The 16,374-nt window shown below is 38.8% G+C and overlaps 1 protein-coding gene across 2 annotated transcripts in view; it reads left to right on the top strand.

Moving 5' to 3' along the window:
- Nucleotides 1–815: 815 nt before the first annotated feature.
- Nucleotides 816–16,374, top strand: part of SLC38A9 (solute carrier family 38 member 9) — a 104,056-nt gene continuing 88,497 nt past the window's right edge. For both annotated transcript variants that reach the window (XR_009502312.1, XM_059916386.1), the window contains exon 1: nt 816–1,188. The gene's annotated coding sequence lies outside the window, so the exon portion shown is untranslated. The remainder of the gene's footprint in view (nt 1,189–16,374) is intronic.

The raw sequence follows: 16,374 nt of genomic DNA, 5'->3' as shown, positions 1-16,374 counted from the left end.
TGAGGTATTTTATGTAAAATGCTTGGCACTCAGTTTTAACTATTTGCTAAATTTGGTTTCTTTCATTTGGGATTAACACATTACACTACATTGTTGGATTTTTCCTGGTTGTTTTGCTTAAAAAAAAAAAAAAAAAAGCCACTGGCTTCCTACGTAAGAAGAGCTTAGGTATTGCCATATGCTTTTCAGGAGACTTACCTTAAGCTGACTTTTTATAACAAGCACACCAATTTTCCTTAGACTATATGTTTATTTGGGGTGGCTGTCAGAGAAATTGTTACGGATGGGGAGAGGGTGCTTAAAATCCTACCAAAGCCCTTCTTTTAGCCTAGTGACTAAACTGCCAACACGTAAAAAACAAAAAACAAACCTAAATGTCTAGACAAGGGAGAGAAAGTGCCAAATCTAACAATTTTTTTTTTCAAACCAGCTTCCCTTGGTGTCCACAGGGTGCAAGCACGTGATGAGAGTACAGAGCACCAGCCAGAACAGCCTGAGATGACAGATAATGGGAGGTCAGCCCTAGATGGAAATGTCACATCAGCCCTTTCTCAGGTGGCCTCCGGGGTGGTCAGGACTGCAGGAGATCGCGTCCCTCCTCTTAGATGCCTTAAGGGCAGGCAGGCAACCGACTCTGGCGCAAAGGTCTGGCTGCAGATAAAACGCGATTAGCCCACCTGCGCCGCCCTTCCTTCCGAAGCCGGAGGGCTGGGCTCTGCGGCGGGAGGCGTGTTGGCTGTCGCAAAGCCCTCTGGGAGTTGTAGTCCGCGGCGGCGGGAGGTTTGACTGCGGCAGCCGGCTTAGCGCTCTCAGAACTCCATCCCCCGCTGGCCTCCGCGGCCTAGGCCGCTGCCTGTTCCTGTTCAGGGCACGAGAAGCCTTGCTGCAGCAAGTTGAGAAGTTTGGGGGAGGGGGGTCCTCCTTCCCGCCGAGCTCTCTGAGATTAAGGGCTTGGCCTGCTCAGGTAGAGCACGTACCGGGTCTTGCAAACTCATCTCCCGGCAGGGAGCGGAGGGAAAGGAGGGACGCGGCTGCTAAGGCTGAGCTTGCGACGGAGTCGGCTGTTACCCGGGGAAGTTCTTTAGGGAGACGCCTCGGAACAGTGGCTTCTTGCGGGAGCGGTGAGGCCAAAGCCGGGGCCCGCGGAGACCGGTCCGGAGAGGCGGCGCGCGTTCCTACAGGGCTCGGGTGAGAGCAAGTTAGGGCCTCCGTCGGAGGCTGAGAAAGAACTCGAGGGGCTTTGGGAGTCGGTGTCTGCCGGACCTTCGGGAAAAGGCAGGGTTACCGTGGGTGAACACCCGAGTGAGAGGAGGAGGGAGGAGGAGAATTGGGGGAATTGCGGGAATGGGAGCGCCCTTCTCTATCCCGAGTAGGAGAGAGCTAGAGAGGGGAGGTGGGGAGGAAGCTCCTTTGGTGCCTTGAGCTAGGACCGCAGATGGGGTGAGGGCTGAGACAGGTAAGTCCTCGTCACGCTTTTCCCCGGCTCGATTGTGAGAGACAGTGCCCATAGTAGGTGGCTTGACATATTCCTGTCTTGGAATAATAGAGCTGGAACGGGACTTTGAGAGCAGCTAGTCAAGCGCATTCTCTCATTTTCCAGATGAGGAAACTTAAGTCCACCGAGTTGAAGAAACTGGCTCGCTCACCACCAGACAACCGGTTAATGGCCAGCTTGACTAAAACCTAATTTTCATGACTCTCAAGCCATACCGTAATCTATTGCTGAGATCAGTAGATTAGCAAACTCTAGAACCTGTTTCCCCTCCTTTTATCTTCTTACTGCTTGTCATATGCAGGGTAACAGGCAGCCCCTGAAGGGAAAGGCTTTACACTTTGCAGTAGGTCAAAGAAACCCTTGTTTTAACTTGAACAAAAATCTCCTTGCCTCACAAACAACTACAAACTTCATATTTAGAATAAAGGTTGGTAGCAAGCTAAGATGTCACCTATAGTTTCTTTGCCTCGAAGAAAATAAAGTTCACCTTTCCTTTCCCACTGTATGCCCACTAGAGCTCTGAAAACATTTAGCCTTAGATTTCTTCTCTCAATCTTAAATGCTACATATCTCAGTTACATACATAAAAATAATGCTGTTTATTGTGATTTATATAATACCCTAAATAGTTACAATAAAGGGTAAACAGCATAGGAGGATGGGTATACCTGAATTACAAATTAAAATAATGATTTATAGTATTTTTTTAAGAGATACGAGCATAAAAGTAAAAAACAAAAAAAATTGGCTGTATTCCCTGTGTTGTACAATATATCTTTCTAGCTTATTTATTTTATACATAATAGTTTATAACTCTTAATCCCCTACCCGTATCTTGCCCCTCCCTGCTTCCCTCTCTCCACTGGTAACCACTAGTTTGTTCTCTGTATCTGTAAGTCTGTTTCCTTTTTGTTATATTCACTAGTTTGTATTATTTTTTAGATTCCACATATAAGTGATATAATGCAGTATTTGTCTTTGTCTGACGTTTCACTTAGCATAATACCTTCCACGTTCATCCATGTTGTTGCAAATGTCAAAATTTCATTCTTTTTTATGGCTGAGTAGTGTTCCATTATACATATACCTCATCTTCTTTATCCATTCATCTGTTGATGGACACTTAGGTTACTTCCGTATCTTGGCAGTTGTAAATAATGCTGCAATGAACATTGGGGTACCTGTATCTTTTTGAATTAGTGTTTTCATTTTTTCTCAGATATGTACCCAGGAGTGGAATTGCTGGGTCATATGGTAGTTCTATTTTTAGTTTTTTGAGAAATTGCCATACTGTTTTCCACAGTGGTTGCACCAATTTACATTCCCACCAACAGTGTATAAGGGTTCCCTTATATCTACATCCTCACCAAGACTTGATATTTCTTACTTTTTTGATGATAACCATTCTAATGGGTGTGAGGTGATATCTTATTGTGGTTTTGAATTTCCCTGATGATTACTGACGTTGGCCATCTGTATGTCTTCTTTATAAAATGTCTATTCAGATCTTCTGCCCATTTTTAAATTGAGTTGTTTGTTTTTTTGTTGAGTTGTATGAGCTGTTTATATATTCTGGGTATTGACCCCTTATCAGTCATATCATTAGCAAATATTTTCTCCCATTCAGTAGGTTGTCTCTTTGTTTTGCCGGTGGTTTCCTTTGTGCTGCACAAAAGCTTTTAAGTCTGATTAGGTCTTATTTTGCTTTTATTTCCTCTGCTTTAGCATACAGATCAAAAAAATATATATATGTTGCTGTGGTTTATGGCAAAGGGTGTTCTGCCTATGTTTTCCTCTAGGAGTTTTATGGTTTCCGGTCTTACATTTAGGTCTTTAATCCATTTTGAGTTTATTTCTGTATATGGTGTGAGAAAATGTTCTAATCTCATTCTTTTACATGTGACTGTCCAGTTTTCCCAGCACCACTTATTGAAGAGACTGTCTTCTCCATTGTATATTCTTGCCTCCTTTGTCACAGATTAATTGACCGTAAGAGCATGGGTTTATTTCTGGGCTTTCTCATCCTGTTCCATTGATCTATTTGTCTGTTTTTGTGCCAGTGCCATAGTGTTTTGAGTATTGTAGCTTTGTAGTATAGTCTGAAGTCAAGAAACATTGTTCCTCCAGCTCTGTTCTTCTTTCTCAAGATTATTTTGGCTATTCGGGGTCTTTTGCGTTTCCATACAAATTGTGAAATATTTTGTTCTAGTTCTGTGAAAAATGCCCTTGGTATTTTTATAGGGATTGCAATAATCTGTAGATTGCCTTGGGTAGTATGGTCATTTTAACAATATTAATTCCAATCCATGAGCACAGTATACCTTTCTATCTGTTTATGTTGTCTTCAATTTTTTTCATCAGTGTCTTATAATTTTCCAAGTATAGGTGTTTTGCCTCCTGAGATAGTTTTATTCCTATGTATTTTATTCTTTTTGATGCGATGGTAAATGGGATTGTTTTCTTAATTTCCCTTTCTGGTAATTCATTTCTAGTGTATAGAAGTGCAACAGATTTCTCTATATTAATTTTGTATCCTGCAACTTTACTGAATTCATTGTTGAGCTCTAGTACTTTTCTGGTGGCATTGTAGGATTTTCTTTGTGTAGTGTCATGTCATCTGCAAAGTGTTAACCTTTTTACTTCCTTTCCAATTTGGAATCCTTTTATTTCTTTTTCTTGCCTGATTGCTGTGGCTAGGACTTCCAATATTATGTTGAATAAAATTGGCAAGAGTGGGCATCCTTGAGTTGTTGCTGATCTTAGATATCCACCTTAATTTAAAATATAGTTTTCATTAATATTTTATGTAGAATGTTTTTACTCCTTACATCCAGGGGATACTTTTTTCAAGTTATTTAGTAAAATTGACAGTTTTAGACTAAGGATATTTAATAGGACTGTCAATCCTAGTTTTGTAAATTAGTGGGTCAAAGTAATCTCAATTCTGCCTTAAGTTTTAATACTTAAGACCAAAGAAGTCAACTGAATTATTAATCAGTTTTATTACATTAAAAAAGGAACTGAAAAATCAAGCTTCTGTTTTTGCATATCAGCTAACTGTTCTGATGAAACTACTTAGCTTATTCACAGTTCCTTTTATCTTAGTGAGATTTTAGTAACAATTGCTATTGAACAGTGTACACTTTATATTCAAGATCATTTCTGATGCTCCACATTTGAATATATACGTTATATGGCTCTATGTTTCAAACAGTCAACTAAACTTTTTACCTTAAAAGAATAAATCTTGCACTGATCTATTACAAAGCTAATTTGGGAGTCATGACTAGCAAGTGGTGTAGATATGAGCTAAAAGTGAAATGAAGAACAGAAAATCATAATTGGTTATTAGCATCCTGCTAGGTTTTATTATTTAAGTGATTTAGGACAAGTTACCTGACTTCTTGACTTCATAAATTATATTTTTTAAGTTTGTTGAGGATAGGGACCATGAGTTTTTTTTTTCTTTCTATTTTTCTCAGTACCTCAGTACCTTGTAGAGGCTCATTGAGAACTTGTTAGATGAATATATTGTTCAGAGTTTACCATTACTCAGTATTTTAGTTGTCTCATCTTAAAATAGATCATCATTTTTATGTTCATACTCTTTATAAGATACAGAAATAAGGCCCTTCTTGATTGGAAATGGTAATACAGTAGATCTTGAACAACACAGGTTTGAACTGCTCAGGTCCACTTATATGTGGGTTTTTTTCAATATTATGTACTACAGTACTACACCATCCATGATTGGTTGAATCTACAGATGCAGAATTGCAGATACTTGACTGTCAAGTTATACACCAATTTTCAACTGCAGAGGCACAGTTAACTCCCTCATTGTTGAAGGGTCAACTGTATTTGGTTTTGCCTTTTTTGAAAAGTTACTGTTAAAATTACTGTTATTACTTTATAAGGTAATACTTTAACATTTTTATTTAACATTATTTATCTTCAGTAGAACTAAGTTAATGAGAGCTTTGGCTTAATTGTTGAACAGAAACACAGAAGAGCAGAATAGGGAAATGGAAAGGAAAGAAACAGAAAAGAAAACACATGCTGGGGAATAAAACATGTTACCAACATCTCTATCACATAATAGTGGCATGTTGGCAATATTTGCTTAGCTCTTTGTTACTAAGAAGAATTTTTCATTTAAAAAAAATAGGAAAAAACTCAAGAGGCTGCATATGTTTTAAAAAAAAGAAGTATTTTTATTTGGTTTTTGAAAGGAATAATAATACATTTGAACATTTATTTTCCCATTACAAAGTACTAAGTATAATATGCATCATGTCATTTAATTCTCAAACACCCCAGTGAAGATGATGTTATTATTTCCATTTTGCAAATGGGAAAATAGTCTCGTGGAGGTTAAATGGGTAGTCTTAAATTACACAGGTAGTGAGTGGCAAATATAGGACTCTCCCTCAGAAACCCCATTTTCTTTCTACTTTGCCGTAAATGCTACAATTAGAAAAATAAGATCAGTGGACATTAAACTCCATTAAACAAATACAGCAATAATAAAACTATACTTGTTGAGTAGTTTGGGCTGTAACAAGAAAGAGAAGTAAAGGTGAAAGATAAAAGAGAGGAGGAAAGGCCAAAGAACAGGAAAAACAGCACAGCATAGTGGCAAAGAATACAGGCTCTGGACTTAAACTGTGTAGGCTTGAATTTGAACTCTGCCACTTACTAACTTTGTAATCAATTACTTACCTTCTCCTTGCTTTGTATCCTTTTCTATAAAGTGAAGGTAATAATAGTAACTTATAGGTTGAGAATAAAAGGTATAAAGCACTTGGTTTTGTGTTAAAACCTGTTTACTTCATTTTATGGAGTTCCCTTTTTTTTAATAATTGTGAAATACAACATCCTACAAAAAAGTGCATCGTACATGAATATATTGAATAATTATAACCAAATGGCCATGTAACCACAATCAAGTTAAAGAAATAGAATACTGCCATTACCATATAAGGTCCCTTCCTATCTTTCCCTAACACAACCTCCTATTTTCCCCCTTAGGGCAGATTTCTCAGTCTCAGGACATTTTTGGCTAGGTAATTCTTTGTTGTAGGAAGCTAGCCTGTGCATTGTAGGATCTTTAGCAACATCCCTAGTCTCTACCCACTGGGTGCTAATAGCACTTCCCTCAGTTGTAACAACCAACTGGGTGAGGCCAAATTCCTTACTATACCACTCTACAACTCTCTACCTGCTTGTGTGGTGAGTAAACTGTAAGGGTACAAACAGAGAGCTCCACTGTAGAAATCTTGGTAACAAATGATGGTAGTCAGAGTCTGGATATATTTGAAGGAAAGCCAACAAGATTTCCTAATGGATTGAATGTAGACTGAGAAAAAGAAGTTATGAGAGATTCCAAGAATTTTAGCTTGAGCAACTAGAAGGATAGAAATACCATTAACTGAAATCAGGAAAACAATGCATGGGGGTAGCTTTTCAGGAAAAAGTCAAAAGTTCAGTTTTAGACAGGTTCCACTTGTCTATTATATCCAAGTAAAGATGTTAAGTTGGATATATACATATACCAAATCATTATGTTGTGCATCTAAAATTAGTATAATGTTATATGTCAATTATATCTCAATTTTTAAAAAGATGTTAAGTCGGTAGTTGGATATGCAAGTCTGAAATTTAGGAGAGAAGTTTTGGCTAGAAATATAATGTGAAATTTGTCATTATCTAGATCAGTAGAACTTTCTACAATGATGGAAATGTTTTATACCTACACTGTGTAATATGGTAGCCACTAGCCACATGTGGCTAGAGTGACGCAGGTACTGAATTTTTTAAAATTTAATTTTAATTAATATAAATTTAATCACTTGTGACTAGTGGCTACTGAATTGTATAACACAAGTGACGATATTAAAACCATGAGATTGGATAACATTACCTAAAAATTGAGGTAAATAGAGAAGAGTACAAAGACTGACCCTTGAGACTACAATTTTTTTTTTTAAATAAATATATTTATTTTTGGCTGCGTTGGGCCTCCACTGCTGCACGCGGGCCCTCTCTAGTTGTGGCGAGCAGGGGCCACCCCTCGCTGCAGTGCATGGGCTTCTCATTGCAGTGGCCTCTCCCACTGCAGAGCATGGACTCTAGGCATGCAGGCTTCAGCAGTTGTGGCACACGGGCTCAGCAGTTGTGGCTCGCAGGCTCCAGAGCGCAGTCCCAGCAGTTGTGGCGCACGGGCTCAGCCGCTCCATGGAATGTGGGATCCTCCCAGGCCAGGGATCGAACCCATGTCCCCTGCATTGGCAGGCGGATTCCTTAACCACTGTGCCACCAGGAAAGCCCGAGACTCTAAATTTTAAGAAGTCTGGAGACAAGGAGCAAACAGTGAGCAAAGGAGACAGAAAAGGAGGAGGGACCAGAGAGATATAGAAAAACCTGAAGCCCTGTTGAATCAGTTTATTAAAGAAGAGAGTGATTCCTTGTGGCAAATATTTCTGATAGGGCAAGCAAGTTAAAGACTGAGAAATTGAGTTTACCAATATGGAGGACATTGGTGATCTAATAAGAGCAGGTTTTGTGTAGTGATGGGGAAGATAGCCTGATTAGCATGGGTTTAAGAAAGAATGGGAGGATCTTATCTATTTTATGCTTTCTATTTGTCCTACCTCTTTTACATTTTTTTTCTCCTTTCTTACCTTTCTTTAGGTCATTTATTTTTTAACATTCTCCATTCTCCCTCTCCTAGGTTATAAGTTATATACTGTTTTCTATTATGTGAGTAGTTACCTTTAAAATTACACCACACATCACATCAAAGTGTAATGTTGATCTGGACAATACAAGGGCTTTAGTACACTTTAATTCCAAGAACTTCACTTGATCTTTTCCCCCTTTGGTCTGGAATTTTAATTTTTTTTTTCCAACTCTGTAACATATTGTTTATTGATTCTGCTTGAATTCATTAAACTTCTTGAATCTGCAGATCGTTATTTTTTATGAATTCTCGAAAATCCTAAGCCATTATCTCTTCAGTATTACCTCTGCTATCTCCTCTCTTTCCGGTTCACCAATTACATGTAAGTTAGACCTTCTCATTCTATCTCTTGTCTTCTAACCTCTCTTCCACATTTTTTGCCTTTTTTTTTTTTCTCTCTCTTTGCTGTGTTCTGGATAACTTCTTCTGATTTATCTTCTAGTACATTAATTTTCTCTTCAATTTCTTTAATAAAGGTTGCTAATTTTATTTATTCAGTATTATTTATAGATTTATTTGTTATTAAGGTACCATTGGCTTATAAAATTGTTCATTATATTTCTACTTCTGTATACCCTACAGTGTGCTCAGCACCAAAAATTTACTTTCCATCCATCACCATACAGTTGATCCCCTTTACCCTTCTCTCTGCCCCTTTCCCTCTGATAACCACTACTCAGTATTCTTGGTATCCATGTGTTTGTTTTTGTTTAGTTTGTTTATTTATTTAATTTGTTTTGTTTTTTATATTCCACATATAAATGAAATCACACAGTATTTATTTCTCTGACTTATTTCACTTAACATAATAGCCTCAAGGTTCATCCATGTTGTCATAAATGGCAAGGTTTCATCTTTTTTTATGGCTGAGTAGTGTTTCATTATATGTATATGCCACACCTTCTTTATCCATTCATTCATTGTTGGGCACTTAGGTTGTTTCTGTACTTTGGAAATATTTCTTGCACTATTGAAAATAGTGCCGCGATGAACGTAAGAGTGCATATATCTTTTTGAATTAGTGTTTCTTTGTATAAACACCAAGAAGTGGGATAGCTGGATCATATGGTACTTCCATTCTTAATTTCTTGAGGAATCTCCATACTGTTTTCCATAGTGGCTGCACCAGTTTACATTCCCACCTACAGTGTGTAAGTGTTCCTTTATATCTACATCCTCACCAACACGTGTTATTTCTTGCCTTTTTGATAATAACCATTCTAATGGGTGTGAGGTGATATCTTATTGTGGTTTTGATCCCTAATAATCCCTAATAATTGATGATGCTGAACATCTTTTCATGTGCCTGTTGGCCACCCGTATGTCTTCTTTGGAAAATGTCTATTTATCTCCTCTGCCCATTTAAAAAATTGGGTTGTTTGGTTTTTTTGTTGTTGAGTTGTAAGAGTTCTTTATATATTTTGGATATTAACTCCTTATTGGATATATGGTTTGCAAATATCTTCTCCAACTTGGTAGGTTGTCTTTTCATTTTGTTATTGGTTTCTTTTGCTGTGCAGAAGCTTTTTAGTTTGACGTAGTCCCATTTGTTTCCCTTGCCTAAGGGGACATATCTAGTAAGATATTGCTAAGACTGATGTCAAAGAGCCTACTGCCTGTGTTTTCTTCTAGAATTTTTATGGTTTCAGGTCTTACATTCAAGTCTAATCAGTTTTGACTTGATTTTTGTGTGTGGTATGAAATAGTGGCATAGTTTCATTTTTTTTTTAATGGTTGTCCAGTTTCCCAACACCATTTATTGAAGAGACTATCCTTTCTCCATCGTATATTCTTTGCTTCTTTGTCATATATTGTCCATATAAGTGTGGGTTTATTTCCAGGCTCTCAATTCTGTTCCATTGATCTATATCTTTTTCTGCCAAAACCATCTGTTTTGATTACTGTAACTTTGTAATATAGTTTGAAATCAGGGAGTGTGATAGCTCCAGCTTTGTTCTTTTTTCTTAGGGTTGCTTTGGCTATTGGGAGTCTTTTGTGGTTCTGTATATTTTTTAGATTTTTTTTTTTTGCTATTATATTTCTGTGAAAATTGTGCTTGGGATTTTGATAGGGACGGCATTGAATCTGTAGATTGCTTTAGGTATTATGAACATTTTAATAATGTTAATTCTTTGAATTTATGAGCACATTATGAGAATATCTTTCCAGTTATTTGTGTCTTTAATTTCTTTTAATGATGTCTTATAGTTTTTATTGTTCAGGTCTTTCAACTTCTTTGTTAAATTTATTTCTAGGTATTTTATTCTTTCTGTTGCAATTGTAAAGGCAATTATTTTCTTTTTAATAAATAAATGTATTTATTTATTTATTTTTGGCTGAGTTGGATCTTTGTTGCTCCACATGGGCTTTCTCTAGTTGTGGCGAGCGGGGGCTACTCTTTGTTGTGGTACGCAGACTTCTCATTGTGGTGGCTTCTCTTGTTGTGGAGCATGGGCTCTAGGTGCTTGGGCTTCAGTAGTTGTGGCTCGTGGGCTCTAGAGCACAGGCTCAGTAGTTGTGGAGCACAGCCTTAGTTGCTCCGCGGCATGTGGGATCTTCCCAGACCAGGGCTCAAACCTGTGTCCGCTGCATTGGCAGGTGGATCCTTAACTACTGTGCCACCAGGGAAGCCCCCAGTTATTTTCTTAATTTCTCTTTCTGATAGTTCATTGTTAGTGTATGGAATCACAACAGACTTCTGTGTATTAATTTTTATCTGCAGCTTTACCAAATTTATTGATGAGTTCTAGTAGTTTTTTGGTGGTGTCCTTAGGATTTTCTATGCGTAGTATCATATCATCTGCAGACTATTAAATTTTACTTCTTCCTTTCCAATTTGGATTCCTTTTATTTCTTTATTTTATTTCTTTTATTCCTTTTATTTCTTTTTCTTGCCTAATTGCTCTGTCTAGGACTTTTTTTTTTTTTTTTTTTAGAGGAGGGGGAAAGCACAAAGGCCGCAACCAACCAGATCCCCTGGCCCACTCCCCATGCCAGGGGTGGCAGAGGACCCGGGTACAGACGTGTTCAGCAGCACACACATGCTGCTCCTGCCCTCCAGCCCAAAGTTCCCCCCAGGAAAGGGATCCGTGGGACCGCCCTCCAATGCCCCCACCATCCGCACTTGCCTTTCCCCTTTCCCCATCCCAGCCTGTGCGCTGGGCCCATGGCAGGGTGTGGAAGAGACATGGTGCACCAAGGCGGGAAGTGCTACAAGGGGCGCCCCCGCCTTCCCTCTCGCCACTTCCTCTGGCGGAATGTTGCCTTTCGACCTGAGACCCCTGGCCTAGGTGGAACAGGCGCCTCCCCCGACCGACCGATGCAGGCCAGTTCGGGGACATGCTTGCAAGACCCACCACTGTTCCCATCATGTGGACAGGGGCGCTGAGGATGGACTGAGGATGCTGCCTGCAGGGCTGGGGGGAGCATCCAGAGAGGTAGGAAGAAGGAGATGGATGGATGCCGTCTTTTAATACTGTGTTGAATAAGAGTGGTGAGAGGGGGCATTCTTGTCTTGTTCCTGATTTAGGAGGATAGCTTTCAGTTTTTCACCATGGAGTATGTGTAGCTGCTGGGTTTGTCACATATGACCTTTACTATGTTGAGGTACATTCTTTCTATACCCAGTTTATTGAGAGTTTTTATCATAAATGGGTGTTGAATCTTGTCGGATACTTTTTCTGCATCCATTGATAAGGTCATATGGTTTTTATTCTTTATTTTGTTAATGTGGTGTATTACATTGATTGATTTGCAGATAATGAACCATCATTGCATGCCTGGAATAAATCCCACCTGATCATGGCATATAATCTTTTTATTGTTGTATTCGGTTTGCTAATATTTTGTTGAGGATTTTTGCATCTATGATCATCAGAGATATTGGGCTATAATTTTTCTTTTTTTATGTTGTCTCTGTCTGATTTTGGTGTCAGGGTGATGTTAGCCTCGTAAAATGAGTTGGGAAGCATTTCCTCCTCTTTGGTATTTTGGAAGAGTTTGAGAAGGATAGGTATTAAATCTTTGAATGTTTGATGGAATTCACCTGTGAAGCTGTCTGGTCCCAGACTATTGTTTTGTTTTGTTTTGTTTTTAAACTTTTTTGGGGGGGAGGGCGGTTTATTTATTTATTTATTTATTTATGGCTGTGTTGGGTCTTCTTTTCTGTGCGAGGGCTTTCTCTAGTTGCGGCAAGTGGGGGCCACTCTTCATCGCGGTACGTGGGCCTCTCATTATCGCGGCCTCTCTTGTTTCGGAGCACAGGCTCCAGATGCACAGGCTCAGTAATTGTGGCTCACGGGCCTGGTTGCTCCACGGCATGTGGGATCTTCCCAGACCAGGGCTCGAACCCGTGTCCCCTGCATTGGCAGGCAGATTCTCAACCACTGCGCCACCAGGGAATCCCCAGACTATTGTTTTTTGGAAGCTTTTTTGAGTACTATTTCAATCTCTGTACTAGTGATTGGTTTATTCAGATTTTCTATTTCTTTGTGATTCAGTCTTGGAAGATTGTATGATTCTGAGAATTGGACCCTTTCTTCTAGGTTGTCCAATTTGTTGGTGTATGACTGTTCATAATCTCTTATAATTCTTTTTGTTTCTATGGTATCTGTTGTTATTTCTCCTCTTTCATTTGTAGTTTTATTTATCAGCATTTTTTCCTTACTATGTCTAGCTAAAGGTTTGTTTATCTTTTCAAAGAACCAGCTCTTAGTTTCATTGATCTTTTTTATTGCTTTTTTAGTCTGTTTCACTTATTTCCACTCTGATCAATATTATTTCCTTCCTTCTACTGACTTCGGGTTTTGTTTGTTCTCTTTTTTCTAGTTTTTTTAGGTGAAAGATAAAGCATTTACTTCAGATTTTTCTTGTTTCTTAAGGTAGTTTTATATCGCTGTAAACTTCCCTCTTAGTACCACTTTTGTTGCATCCCAAAGATTTTGGTTTGATGTATTTTCATTTTCATTTATTTTCAGGTAATTTTTGATTTCTCCTTTGACTTCTTCTTTGACCCAATAGTTGTTCTGTAGCATGTTGTCTAGTCTCCATATATTTTCCAGCTTTCTCTTTGTAGTTGATTTCTAGTTTCATACCATGGTGACTGGAAAATATGCTTGATATAATTTCTGTCTTCTTAAATTTATTGAGACTTACTTTGTGCCCCAACATATGGTCTATCATTTGAGAAAGTTTCATGTGCACTTGAGAAGAATGTGTATTCTGCATTTGGATGGAATGTTCTGTACAAATCTGTCAAATCCACCCGGTTTAACATTTCATTTAAGGCCACTGTTTCTCAGTTGACTTCCTGTCTGAATGATCTATCCTTTGATGTAAGTGAGGTGTTAAAAGTCCCCTACTATTATTGTGTTGCTCTCAATTTCTCCCTTTAGGTCTGTTAATAATTGTTTTATATGTTTTGGTGTTCCTATGTTAGGTGCATGTATATTAGTAACTGTGATGTCTTTTTTTTTAATTTAATTTAATTTTTTATTGAAGTATAGCACAGGCAACTATACTCAATATTTTGTAATAACCTATAAGGGAACAGAATCTGAAAAAGAATATATGTTTGTGTGTGTGTGTAAACAGACACACACACACACACATATGTATAACTGAATCACTTTGCTGTAATATCTTCTTGATGAATTATCCCATCCAGCCACTTTGTGCCTTTGAATTGGTGAATTCAGTCCATTTACAATTAGGTGATTATTGATAGATGAAGACAGTATCGCCATTTTATCTTTTGTTTTCTGGTTACTCTACATCTCCATTATTTCTTTTTTCTTCTGTTTCCATCTACCATTTTGGTTTGGTGTTTTTCTCAGTTTCCTCTTTTTTTTATGTGTCATGTCTTTGCTCTGGATTTATGTTCTGTGGTTTCCATTGGGTTTGTATAAAATTGTCATACATAAAATAGTCCTTTTTCTGCTGATAGCATCTTTTTTTTAAATTCATTTATTTATCTATTTATTTATTTTTGGCTGCACTGGGTCTTTGTTGCTGGGCGCAGGCTTTCTCTAGTTGCAGCGAGTGGGGGCTACTCTTCGTTGCGGTGCACGGGCTTCTCATTGTGGTGGCTTCTCTTGTTGTGGAGCATGGGCTCTAGGCACATGGGCTTCAGTAGTTGTGGCTCACGGGCTCTAGAGCGCAGGCTCAGTAGTTGTGGCACATGGGCTTAGTTGTTCTGAGGCATGTGGGATCTTCCCAGACCAGGGATTGAACCCATGTTCCCTGCATTGGCAGGCAGATTCTTAACCACTGTGCCACCAGGGAAGTCCCTGCTGATAGCATCTTAGCTGCCTTTACCTATATGGATTCTGTCCTTTTCCTCTTCCCCTTTTGTGTTTTTGTTCTCTCAAACTATCCCTTTTTATATTGTGAGTTTGTTACCAAATTGAAATTTTTTTCTACTCCCACCCTTTAACCTTTACACTATAATAAAGTGTTTACAAACCTATTCTAATAAAGAGTTGCAATCTTCTGATTTCGTCTGTTTATCACCTTACTCAAAATTCTGTGTACTTTTGCCTTTTAGTGTCTGGTAGAAGAGCTCCTTTCAACATTTCTTATAAGGCGGGTCTAGTGTTGATGAACTCCTCAGCTTTTGTTTGTCTGGGGAAGTCTTTATTTCTCCTTCATATCTGAATGATAACTTTGCTGGATAGGGTATTCTTGGATGAAAGTTTTTATCTTTCACAGTATTTTGAGAATATCATCCCACTCCCTCCTGGCCTGTAGAGTTTCTGGTGAGAAATCTGCTGATAGTAAAATGGGGGTTCCTTTGTAGGTTATCATCCTTTTTCCCCTGGGTGCCCTTAAAATTTTTTCTTTGTCATTGACTTTTGATGATTTTCATATAATGTGTCTTGGAGAAGGTCTTTTTGCATTGAGGCAATTAGGTGTTCTCTTAGCTTCATGGATTTGTATATCCAATTCCTTCCCCAGGTTTGGGAAGTTCTCAGCTATTATTTCTTTAAATAAACTCTGTTCCCTTCTCTTCTGGGATACCCACTAACCCTAATGTTACCCTTTCTAAAAGAATCAGATAGCTGTTGTAGAATTTCCTCATTTAAAAAAAAAATCTTATTTCTCTTTCCTCTTGTATCATTTCTAGATTTCTGTCTTCAAGCTTGCAGATTCTCTCTTCCATTTGGTCTGCTCTATTTCCAGTGCTTTCTAATTCATTCTTCATCTCATTTATTGAATTCTTCAGCTCTAGAATTTCCGTTTAGGTCTTTTTTAGTTTCAATCTCTTTGTGAAAGTATTGCTTCTGTTCATTAATTTTATTCCTGAGCTCATTGAAACTGCCTTTCTACAAGAAAACTTGTAGCTTGTCGAGTGTCTTCATAACAGCTATTTTGAATTCTCTATCAATTAGATCAAAATATTTCATGACTTTATGTTTGGTTTCTGGAGAATTGTCATTTTCTTTTTTTAGTGCACTGTTACTGTGGTTCATGGTGCCTGATGAACTGTTTCTCCGCAGCCACATTTTATTTTTTTTTACATTTTTGCTTGATTATAACGGGTTAAACAGATTAGAAATTGAGGTCTTTCTTTTGCTTTCCAGTAGGTGGCGCTATAGCACAATCTTTTGGTTTTTCTCACCTGAGCCAACTCTGGTTATATTTGAGCCCTTACTCTCCATCCTCCATCACCTCTGTTAGTGGCATTACTCTGGGCCCTCATTATTGCTTCTTGTGCCTCCAGGGTTGTTGGTGCCTTGCTTCTGCTACTGTCACTGGCATCACCAGCCAGGATGGTGGACTCTTCCTTCGCATCCAGGATCTACTGAGTCACAGACTCTGACACTGCAGGGGGAGGGAGACGAAAGGGAAGAAGAGCCAGGATTGCATGGGCACCTTTGCTGTTTTCCGTGTTGTAAGGTTCTCCGTCTCTGCCCCTGTGGCCATGGGGGCTGTTGAGGCAGGAGTCATGTGCCCCGCCTCCCCTGCTGCTACCCGGTACTCTGGGGCTGCAGTCTCAGCTGCTGCAGCCAGAGGGGTAGTATTACAGGCACTGCCTTTGCTCTTCCCTTGGTTTCTCCCTCCCTCAGTTCCCCCTCCTCTGTGTGTTCCAGTCCCCTCACTCGTAGATGTACAGATGTGTGGGATTCTCCAGCATCCT

The sequence above is a fragment of the Balaenoptera ricei genome, chromosome 3 (assembly GCF_028023285.1).
Source record: "Balaenoptera ricei isolate mBalRic1 chromosome 3, mBalRic1.hap2, whole genome shotgun sequence".
Lineage (NCBI taxonomy): Eukaryota > Metazoa > Chordata > Mammalia > Artiodactyla > Balaenopteridae > Balaenoptera > Balaenoptera ricei.
This window is presented reverse-complemented; position numbering and strand designations above follow the sequence as displayed.